The following is a 12,426-nucleotide window of genomic DNA, read 5'->3' on the forward strand; positions in this document are numbered from 1 at the left end:
TGCTGCTCCATTGACAGTATTACTTTCCTGTCTCTTTTCTAGGTGCATGTATTTTGTTCCTCTATACCAATTTCCATCTCTTTTAGGAGGTGCCAATGGCAGTAACACTGATAAGATTATACAGCAGAAGCTTTTCCTGGAGTGAAAGTTATAACTCTCATATCGATCTATAAAAACAAAACAAAACAAAACAAAACAAAACTTTCCTGATCAGGTATCACACTGCAACTCCCATTCCTAAATGTGTAAAGTTCTTTGAGAAAGTGGAGCATGGTCAATGTGACTGTGTGGGGAAACATTGTATAGACTCTACTACAGTAAATTATGAGGTTCGTATACTTGTGCATGATGTTGTATTATAGACTTAGAGCTATTCATAGTAGCTAAGGTATGCAAGTAGATGTTTGTATGGCAACAGACATTACATGATGCTATAACATTTTTGAAGTTCTTTCTCTTGCTAGAGAATCTCTTTAAAAAAAAAAATAAAAATGTCTGAACGCTACTAGTTCTGTACTGTTTTTTATTAGAAATGGTCGCAAACAGGAGCTTTGTGCATTTCCAGCTGGCAGAACTGGAGTGTCCAGCTTGATGCCTACCCTGTCTTTGCTTGGGTTCATACTTATAAATGTGACACCAATAAGAGCACTACCATCAATGTATCCACCCATAGCAGCTTCTGAGAAACCTGCAAGATCTTAGGGATTTGCTTATTTTCATAGCTGATTTTTACATTTTGGTGGGCTGCAATAAATTCCTTGCATTGCAGCATGGCTTATGTAGAGCGATGGCTTTACCATCTAGTAGTTCTTGCATGTATAAGAATGAATAACAAAAGACTGTGGGGCAATGCTATGGCTCCATAACCAGAACGCCTTTAAATATAAATATCCATGGAGAAAAAAAACACTAATCATTAAATCCCCTACATTATTTCTTTGCAAAATACCTGGAAAATACATGTGCCAATGGCTCATTATCTGTTTGTGGCTTTTATTTTGCTATTAAAATTAAAACCAGAATGGCTTTTAGTAGTAGTAAAGATTTTATAATACACTTACTTTACATCAACATACTTCTGTATTCTGAATCGTATCATCGTGCTCCCTTGGTCCAAGTAGTTCTAGCTGAGGGTATAAAGACTATCAGCTTGTGTCTTCCTAGTGCACAAGACTGATCAAAGTAAACCATTAATCAAATAGATATGAAAATTAGAAATAATAATATGAGGTGTTAGATAACACAATCTGCATGCAATAGCAGCTTGATCTCTCAGGAAATTAAAATAATTTAACAAAAAGGCCATATTTAACAGACTGCATGATGAAATTAAGAACAAAAATCTAGCCTATTAATCATGCAAGAAATTGCAATTAAATTATATTTGTTAATTTCATAGTGAAGAGTTTTTAAATTAAATCATTAACCATTTGCTTGAGTCTTCAATTCTATGCAATTATAATTCAGATACGAATGAAATGACATTTTAAGGGGTAAAAGAAATCCAAACATTTTCTATTCAGTTTATTCCATTTTCTATAAATCTATCTTTGAAAAAAATATGAGCAACAGATCCCAAATTCTATATCCACTTGTCTCTAATGGTATTCTTGTTTTGGTTCCTTTATTTTTTTGTATCTCATTTACCCAAAACAACATGGTAGTGTTATCTTATTCAGTATGCTTTTATTTCAAGCATAGAAAAGTTATGCTTATGATAGAAGTATTTGAATTGTCTGTGTATATCTGGAAATGTGAGTTTTAACGTGAATGGAAGACAGAATGCTGTGTTTGTAAATGTAATTATAATGTAATTACATTTATAAAATAAATGTAATTGGTAGTTTGGAGCTATATCATCAGCACTTTTTAAGGCATCAAGTTTACTTTTCAACTTTGTGACTACAACCTGATCATTGCAAACATATATAAACTGGAAACTACTGCAAATAGCATTTCAGCTTTGAATATTAAATGAAAGAAAAATTGGAGAATAAGCATCTAATCTCAGTAGTTCTGTTGAGGCATTCAAATTCATCATTGTTGCTAATAAGTAAATCATCTTCAGTCTTTAGGAAGAAACTCTCCCTACTGACTGGAGATAAGATTTCACACATAAAACCAGAGAGATGTATATATTCGATGAGGGATTAAATTAGTGTATGATCTCTGAAGAATTCTAATATTAGCTGCCTTATTTATTTATTTATTTATGTATTTGGATATATGTACAAAGTTAAATTCATGTTAAAACCTTCCTTGGAATAAATTTGTACAGAAATTTGTACATAATCTCTGTTTTTCCACTTGGTTTCACAAAATTATGTAAGAACTGAATATCTGAGAGACACCATGATCAGGCAGTTGTTTTTCCAGGGCGAGGCTCATCCCCCACACTCCAGGTGTGCTGACCCCTGCGATTTCCCCAAATGTGGGAAACTCGACTGCATAATTTGTGGTTGTGGGGTCTGCTTTCATGCTCTCCCCTGGTTTCCCTGGTTTATTCGCCCAGGGAAGTGGTTCAGTTACTATCGCTGAAGATCTTTAAAAGACATGTAGATTTAGAGCTTAGTGATATGGTTTAGTGGAGGAATTAGTTAGTGCTAGGTCAGAGGTTTGACTAGGTGATCTTGGAGGTCTCCTCCAACCTGATTCTGTGAGTCTGTGACCTGCTGATGTTTGTTTGAATGAAATTGGAGTCTGCTTTTAAAAGTTCTTTTTCAGAGTTAGAGAAGGAATGAGAAACAGCTATTTCCCCCCCATCTCCCCTCAAAAGAAAAAGGAAACAAAAAAAAAAGTTATGATTATGTATTTCTCATTTATTTAGGAAACAAAGCTTAAAATCCATAGTTGTGCATGCCACTATTCCATCTAAGATTTGCTGAATTTCCAGACCTTTTGTTTGCTAGTCACTAAGAAGAAAGATCTACATCTTCACAAAAAAAAAAAAAAAAAAAAAAGTAGAAGAGTATAATGTCATGCTGTTAAGAAAAAACAAATACACACATACTGTTCTTGATTGTATAACGAGAAGGGTTTTTCCAGTAAAGACAGGGAAATCATCACATCAGAGGCCTAGGATACAACTGACATTTCTTGTCATCAGTTTGCAATTCAGGCCAAAACAAACACCTGAGATGGGAGGGTAGGTTGATTAATAAATTCTTGGAATACTTAACAAAGGTTGATAGGAGATGCATTTGTTTCATAAATACAGCCTAAAGACATAAATAAATGTCTTCCCTCTCTGTCTGAACTTTCTCAGTTCAGAACAGAAATAGTAATGTAACTAAAATGTGAGATTTTTATATTCTAGATGTATAGAGTAGACAAGGTTCTTATAGCCTTCCATAACTGTATCTGCCATTGAAGTTATGAACCTAGACTAAGTAACTGATTACATATCTAGATAATACCTCAAGAGACAGATCTGTCCCTAGATAGTAATCTAACTTCTCAGACATTTATTTTAGACTGAGTGAAATTGTTGCTGTAAGGTGCTCATGTCTCTCTCCTTTGACTAAGAAGGGAGCCTAATAATTAAAAGAAACAGTTTATTTTTTTTAGATAGCAAGAAGTAAGTGAGCTGACTGCTTCCCTCACAAAGTCTTTGAAAATTCATAACTATTTTTCATGACCAGAGTAGAACTCAGCTTCTGTATTAATTTCAGTTTTACCTTGGATTGTCTCCAGTTTTAGGTGGATTAACTTCTGTTGTACCTTGAAAATATGTACATCTTCCACATACTAATGGAAACTGATTAAAAAAATTAATCCCATCAACTTGCAATACTAAGATAATACTTCACTTGGAAATTTAATTTTATTATAGGGTGCAAAATTGTGGTCTTAAATAAATGTGATGAGTGTTAAGACACAACTATGTTATGAATGTTTGCTATAAATATAGCCTTCCAAAAAAGGTCCCAACCCTTTAAATTTTTCATTAATTATATTATAAGGAAGTCCAGTAATATTTGCATAAATACATATATATGTGTTCCATTCTATCCATCATGTTATTTTAAAATATGTTACTCTTTTTCTTTTGCATGTTTCTTATGGCAAATGTTAGTATTGAAGGAATTTCATAGCCCCAATTTCATGCTCAGAAAACAGAACTAGGATATAATATATTTTTAAGCTAGACAATTTCTAGAGATACACCTTTCTTTCCTCCTAATAGTAATCTCCAGTGACTTTTGATTTGGAGCAAACATTATTTCTATTATTTCTTAAGTAATTTCTTGGTTTAGTACTGGAATGTGAAGAATATGTTTCAAAATATTCTCAAGCATCTTCCGTCTAGATTCTGTTTAAGGAGTATTCCCAGTTTTCTCAGCATGAATACCATTTACACTTTTTTGTTATTCTAATAGGAGTGTAAGATTATGCATTGTGTCCTTTATCCCAGTGGATTTTGTTCCATCCATTTTGCTTGTTTATCTAATCTGATAACAGAATATATTAAACAAATCTGTCCTTGTGTTACAAGTATTTATTATTTGTAAGGAATAGAAAATAGAAATATGAAATTAATTTTCATTATGAATTATACTTGCCCTCAGAAGAAGTTGCTAGCGATTGTGTATTTTTCTTCTTCTAAGTAAGAAATGAGATTATATCATATTACATTGATTAGAAATTCACTGCTAATATGAAACCTTTACTTATTAGGAAATACAAAGCAAAACAAAAAAAGCCAGCATTTGTTTTCCTGCATTGAATGAGTTAGGATCTTTCTGTCTCTCTGAAGGCAAGTACAGTCAGGATTTCAATCAGTGTTGGTGTTCATGAAAATTAAAGTGTGTCACGAATTGTATGAAACAACTCAGACAATGGTTTGTTATATTTGATAAAATTTATGCATTAGTTACATTCACATGGCTCTGGAACCTGTTGACATCAAAGTTAAAACAAATGTAGGTAAGGTAAAAACTTCTTTGGCCAAAAATGAGATTGACTTCTTTGTGTTGTTTGTTTGCAAAAATAATTATCAAATTTGATTCTGTTGTTATAAAATTTGGAAAACATTTTCTGAGGCAAAATCAAGTCAATTAATAATACCTTTTCGAAAGGTATTTTATAAAAACTGAACTTTTCATTCCTTCTCAAGTTTGCTTTTGAGTTGTAGATTTTTAATTTAAAACAAACAAACAAACAAAAAGTAATTGAAGCTCAAAGAAAATTGTTGAAGAAATTTGGAAGATTGTTTCAGTTCTCAAGTTTTCCCTCAGTTGGATTATTTATTTATTTATTAAATTCTGTGGCTGCTTTTCTAGTATCCTGGAAAAGTCTGAGAAACCATCAGATCCTAATGGAACAAATGGCTATACTTATCTTACTTTACTTTAAATTTTACTTATTTACTGCTCTGTTTTCTGCATAAAACAAACAAACAAACAAACAAACAAAAACACATACAGTTGATTAGCTCCATCCTTACAGGCTTTAAAGCAAATTAGGTCATGGACCATGGGAAGAAACTGAACTTTAGAGCACGTTATGTAGGACATACAATTTTTTCTTCTAGCAAAACAAAACAAACAAATAAACAAAAAAATCATTATCCCTCTTTGTCTTAATATTTTTAATGTCCATATTGGATTCACACATAGCAAAAATCTACACGAATGCTTTTTCATCTTAAGAAGTCATGAAGACCTTTTTATTTTTTTAATGGATATTTCTTGTGTCCAAATGAATAGACATCTATGTCCTTTTCCAATAAAACCCTAAAATTTACAAGTTAAATTTTGTTGCTGTTACCTAATTCTAAGATATAATAATATAATTCAGAGTATACCAAAGCCCCCACCATATTTAAATACTAAAAATGACAGCTGATAAACAATACAAATTCTAGCACTAAACTGTTTTAATATGCCCTAAAATACCAAATTAACTAGACCTCTGTATTATGTGATTTAATAGAGTTTATTGCTTGGAATTTTGCAATAAGGTTTAATCCCTTCGTGTACACCATCATACAGTAAGATTTCTCTTAGAAATCCTGTAATACATATCTTTAATTCTTATAAGTGATGCTGGTCATATTGCTATGTTGTCATGGGAAATGGTTTCAGTTAACTATACCTAAAGTTTTCCAAGTATCTAAAATAGCTAATCACTAAGTGTTTTTTTTTTTGTTTGTTTGTTTTGTTTTCCATTAGAATGGAAATATTCATAATTCACATTCCATTACATTAGTCTAAAAAAAAATTAGTCTAAAATGTAATCATTCTGTGAGACCTTAGTTGCACAAGGAGAGTAAAAAAATAACATACGTTCTTGGTTATAAAAATTAAATATTTTTCTTCTATTGGAACAGCCTTTATACCCAAAACTTCTTATTGTATGGGCTGAAAACATTACAATATTTCCTTTGTTAGACCAAGGAGAAAACACTTCCCAGCTCTCTCAGAGGTACTTGCTTTAGTGTGTCCCACTTCCCAAATAATGCTAAAAAGTTGGAGTAGTTGTATTATGCTGTCATTTGGAGACATGAATGAGGAGAAAAGTCCTCTATCTCCATCTCCCTTTTTAGAATTCTCTCTGTGAAGAATTTTGGCACAATGTATGCTAACTATGGATTAGTGCAAGAGTGGATGGATAGGAACATAGCTGGAGCTAACGTGATTTCTAAAGGAAAAAAAAATCATGCAGAATAAAGTGTGGGTGTACAGACACATTTAGTGAAACTGTTAGCTGATGTTCTGAATGAAACTGCTATAACAAAAAAGCATTAATGCTAAAAGTCTTTACACAATTGAAAGATAATCTGTTTAAAAAAAAAAAGTTTCCTCATTCACCCTGGCATTTCTACTTTACTGAATCTCTTGTAACAATGTTTTCGTAATATACTGTAGCATATTCTTGTTGTCTCAGTTCTAAAGGTCAGATGTTTTACATTTAGTATTTCCTGGTGTTAAAAGCATGATAAAATATTTAATATATAAATAACAAAAGTACCCCCACATAAGCCCAGGTGAGTGCAGGGAGAAAAGAAGATAAAGATATTAACAAGATTGCAAATGATGGGTCTTCCCTAAGCAAATGGTAAGGAATTACATGACTTAGACCTGCAGTTTTAAAACAATAACCAAATAATCTTAAAGGCTGAAATATCAGAGAAAAATATTACAGTAGCTGATCATTTATTGACAATCAGTTGATCCAGATGGAAAATATCTGTGTTTTTTTATTGTTCAAGTACAAAGTGAAATAATAAAAATGTACAACTTTCATTAAGAAAAATAACAATATATCAGGTTTTAGCTAAGACAACAAATTTTCTGGGGATTTACAGATTTGTCTGCTTATAATGGAGTTAATTTCCATCCATTCTGTGCATTGTGAAGAGTGCTTCAATCCATGACAGTAAGTGAGGGACTGAAGAGCCAGTTCTCAACTGCAGCTAATTGGTTGACCATTAATCCCAATTGACCATTGGGATACAAGATCTTACTCATGGCAGGAAAATGCAGCTGCCAGGGAGACTGAGAACTGCCCTGAGGGTGAGCATAAGCAGGAGACTCACAGACTGAGGACTGAGACTACCAGACAGGATGGAAGAAAAGCTGCTTTCTTCAGCTTTGTATATGTCTTGAAAATGTATCTCAGATGCAAAATGGACTTGGTAGCTGAGCAGAAGCTCTAGTGAAGCTTTTTCCATTAGGTTGCTCTTTTCATTCCAAAGACAATTGGCTACCAGAGCTGGCCAAAATACACTACCGACAAGCATCAGTGTGAATAACAGATGCAAACACTGATGCCAAGTCACAAAGACTCAATCAAATCAATCAAAAATCAATGCTGCTTGGAGTTTCTGTCACGTTACAACAGCAGTACTCAATGTGATGGTAGCATAACACTAAGCAATCAAATCATGATCAATCTTGAACTTGATTGCAGAGTGTGACCTGTGCTCAGAATGGCTAAGGACACTCTCGGAAGCTGTATTTCAAGGGATCCATGCTATGCTAGTCATATGCTTTTCTTAGAGGTTTTCCTGGAAGCAATCTTCTTCACCAGTTCTGTTGTGAATTATGGACTCATCATTTGATTGCAGAAATAGAGATTTAAGGTGTGAAAAAACAGACAGATGTTGGTGTTCAGAAAAAAAAAATGCATACTTGAAGATAAGCTTAGTATAGAGAAATGTACAAATACTACTTTTTCAAAGTAATGAAATGTAAAACCTATAATGGGGGCATCACTTTGTTGTCTCAAATATTTTTAGACTTCACTTAATGCAGGTGAAATTAAATGCAGTCATGTTTAAAAACAGAAGGAATTCATTTTCTCCTAGCAGAGACAGAGGAAACATGAAAATTTCATTTTAAGTTAGTGCATTTGGGTTATGTCAAAGTGAGTGAAGTTAGCTATATGGCCTTTTTTTATCAGTCCTGTTTCTAACTCTGAAAAGTGTTGGTAAAAGCTGCAGAAAGTTCCTCTTCAAAAAACTTTAGCTCCTATTGATAGAGGTCTATCACTTTCCTTAGTCAAATCCCAAGAGGAAAAGAGAGGGGAAGAAAAAATAGAGAAAAACTAATAGATATCAAGATTATGATGGGTGACAGTCACTTATAAAGCTGCTGTAGAATTCAGACTGCAGAGTGATTTTCTAGCCTCTTGATTCTTCATCATATGTCAGCTCTTCAAGGTAGAGTCTGAGCACAACAGAAAAGTAGAGCAACAGAATAAGGAATTTTGCCAATGAATGTAACAGGATGGTAAACAGCTTTTATGACTAGAGATGTAGTCTTCCTCAGATTTTCCTGGAAATTTCCCAACCGAGAACAAAGAGGGACATTCCTGTTGAATACTTACACCAATCTACATCCCAAAGTTCAAAGTATTTTGTGAAGGAATTATCAGCTTTAGCTTACTAAACATCTGTTGCAGAACATTTAAGGTGAAAAAACATACTGTTGCACTTGCTCTCCTGTTTATTTTATTTTATTTTATTTTATTTTATTTTATTTTATTTTATTTTATTTTATTATTTTATTTTATTTTATTTTATTTTATTTTATTTTATTTTATTTTATTTTATTTTATTTTATTTTATTTTATTTATTTTATTTTTTTCAAGCAGTGGGAAGGTGAAGTGTTTCAGCTGTTTGGGGGATTTGCTGTGGAAGCTGTTGTTGGTTTCTGCAAGGATGCCCATGACTTCTTTATAAACAGGGACAAAAAGCCATACTGGTCATTCTTTCTCCTTCCTGTAAGAAAAAAGTTTTATCCACATGAGGTCTGAAGTGTGAAAGCAGTAGATTTTATTTTGAAAGAATATGAAGTATCAGAAGATCAAAGATGTTTGCATTATTCTCTCAGTGGAGAGAATTAAGGTTTTGTGCAAGATTCAGAATTTTTAGTCTCTATGTTCTTATTCCCACAGCAAGCAAGCAGTTTTAAAATCATTAATCCTTTTTACTGGGTCTGACTGGTATGGAGTTACTTTTCTTTACAACATCATGGATGGTGCTGTGCTTTACATTTGCACAGCAAAATGCAAAGGAGGAGGAATAATAATTGTCATTATGGAGTTTGTCTTCCCAATAAACAGTTACATGTGCTAAGGCTGTGCTTTCTAGTAAGTGCCTAAACATGTGCCTGATGAACAGAACTAATGAGTAAATTCCTTCTTTTGCTTTGCTTGCACACACAGCTTTTGCTTCCTTATTATCATTATCTCATTTCATTAATTTTCTTTCCTTTCTTCTGTTTTCTCCCGATCTCATGGGAGGGGAGAGTAAGAAAGAGGCTGTCTGGGTGTTTGGTCGTCGGCCAGGGTCAACCCAACTCACCTTTTGTTTGCACTACAGAGAGAAGCAAGAAGAGAGAGAAGCAAAAGGCTTTAAGTGATATTTCCATTGTAATAGCAGTAGAGTATTTCAATAAAATTCTGACTGAACATATAGTGTATTAACTGTCATGCTGGGGGGAGGGTAGCAATGAGATAGATGTGCTAGACCTGTTGGTTTTGGATGTGCTAGAGCTGTTTTTGTCTACATCCAGTCTTTACTGAAAGTGGACAGGGCAAAGATCCATGCGTAGGAAAGTATCATGGAGGAGTGCACAACTTCTATTTCTGGACTCATGCTGATAGTGTGATACTGAAACAGAATCATGGAAGGTACTGTTACAAGGCTGCCAAAGATCTGGCAAACTTGTGGTAGCCTCAGGGTGCTACAGGCATTGATTTTTAACTTGCTTTAGTGACAGATGCACAGCAGCAGTGCAAAGAATCATTCTTTGCTGCCTAAATCTGATTTTCTTTAAAGAGAAGACAAAGAAGAAAGAAGAAATAATATAAAAAGAATTAGTTTATATAGAAAATAACAGAAATCGAATTCTGTCAATGTAGGCTCACAAACCTTGTAGAAATGTGATAATTGTTCTCTCTGGACCAGTAAGATGAGGATGTCTCTGAATAATAGGGTGGTAGAGATTCAATCACAATGTATTAAAAAAAAATAAATAAAAATATGAGTCTTGCCTCTTCTTATTGTTGATTTTGAAATTATGAATGCAAAATTATGTACCATTTTGTCACCAAATAATCGTATTTTCAGCATCACTGTCATTTAACTTCTGTATTCTTTTTGTTATGGTAGTCTTGCAATATCTTCAAAAGCTTCAGTAAGTCATGGACTTAATTTCAGTGTTCACTCTGTTTTAGTTCTCTTTTTCTGAATTTTACAGACAGTTAAAGATAGTAGAGGCAGTTTATAATTTATATGCTTTGAACAAGTAAAGGTGCAGATCCCCCAAGAAAAAGCTGCACTGATGACTAATATGACCTTGTTATGATCTTTTTCATGCCACCTTTGGCTACATCACAGGAATTAAATCGCTAATGATCGTTCTGAGGCATGTGAGAAGGATGGGTAGACCCAAAGTCTACTATTCATTTCATTATATTTTTTTTATGTAAAAATGGGAGAACTAGAAAATTCTTTGTTACTTAGCTGTTGAAATGATAACAAGATAAAGGCAGCTAATGAATGGAAAGTATCTCTTAATTAGAGCTTTTAAATGAAAGACTTAATGTGGATAAACAATTAATGCTGGCAGATGATATGGGAAGATGAGTAGAAATTGTTTGGAAACAATAAAGCCAACAAGAAGAATGCATCAGTTTAGTCTGGAACTGCCCTGTGTCTATATAGTAATATAGTACTCATAAATGGGATTCATCTCATGTTATCACTTGCTTTAATAGATTAATCATTATTAAAGACCTGACACTAATTATTTTCAACCTTTAAGCAAAGGGGATGCATATGAATTGTGAAAGTACAAAAAGTAGCTGGAAAAAAAGTCTTTCCTTTAGCTATACTTTTATTTCACAGAATGCCAATTACTGCAGTTATTTTTTTATATATATTTTTTTAATCATCAGTGAAACATAGTTACTAAGCTTATGCCAAAAGTGCCTAGGAAACAAGATTCATTCTAGGATGAATGACTGATCATTATTTATGTTTCCTTATAATCCTTAATCACTGTGGAAATAATTTTGCATGATAAAAGAACTAAAATACATTGATTTATACCACTGTTCCTTAATGAAATGAGTGAAACATCGTTCTGAACGTGGTTTCACAATTACTGCAAGAACACAATCAGCAAAAAAACATGTTTACAAAACAGAAATTGTTACTGTCAAAGTAGTGACATTATCACTTTAATTTAGTCTCTGTGTAAATGACCAAAAATGTCAGTATTTAGCAATGGCTGTGTTTGGCCTTCTTAGACAGAAATTAGTTTCCCTCTAATATTGTTTTATTTTATGTACCTCCAGAAAGTGCACAAATCTGAAGCCGTAGGCTACAATCCTGCTAGATCTCCTAAACCAGAATAAGTTTAGAAGATATCTAATGTGGAAAACAGCATTAATGGGATTGTGTACTGTTGATGCAACCTTCTTAATAGTGTAACAGTCAGTAAAAGTAATGTTTAATATAGCATCATATATTTTGGTGATCTTTAATGGAAGAACATAATCAGTTCAATTCTGTAGTGCAGTTTTCCTTCTCAGAAAACACATTGTTTCATCAGGTTTAGAGGAGATGGTAAGCTCATCATGTCTAGATAAAGTAAGATAGAAATGCACAACACAGAAGCAGCTGTTTAAGAAAGACAGATTTTTTTTTTTTCTGCTTTTTCTTGTTCATTTATTAGGAAAACCTCTCATAGGGAGCCTTCATATATTTTCACCTTTTCTGCCAGGCAGTTCAAAGAATGTTTGAAGTCTAAGGGTCTGAATCTATCATCTCTTTCTGAAAACAAAATTTTCTCTTTGAAGAAAATTTATCAGGGACTTTTTTTTTTTTTCATCTGAGAGATGGGATATATGATGAAGTAAAGCATAAGGAGATAACTTTACAAGGTTCTAACTTGACGAGTGGAATTTGC

General features: G+C 33.1%; 1 non-coding gene across 1 annotated transcript; it reads left to right on the top strand.

The window, feature by feature from the left end:
* The first annotated feature begins 2,328 nt into the window (after positions 1-2,328).
* LOC137856585 (U1 spliceosomal RNA) lies at positions 2,329-2,489 on the top strand. Its single transcript, XR_011096605.1, has one exon. It is a non-coding gene; the product is annotated as a U1 spliceosomal RNA (small nuclear RNA).
* Positions 2,490-12,426: the final 9,937 nt, after the last annotated feature.

Source organism: Anas acuta, chromosome 4 (genome assembly GCF_963932015.1).
Source record: "Anas acuta chromosome 4, bAnaAcu1.1, whole genome shotgun sequence".
Lineage (NCBI taxonomy): Eukaryota > Metazoa > Chordata > Aves > Anseriformes > Anatidae > Anas > Anas acuta.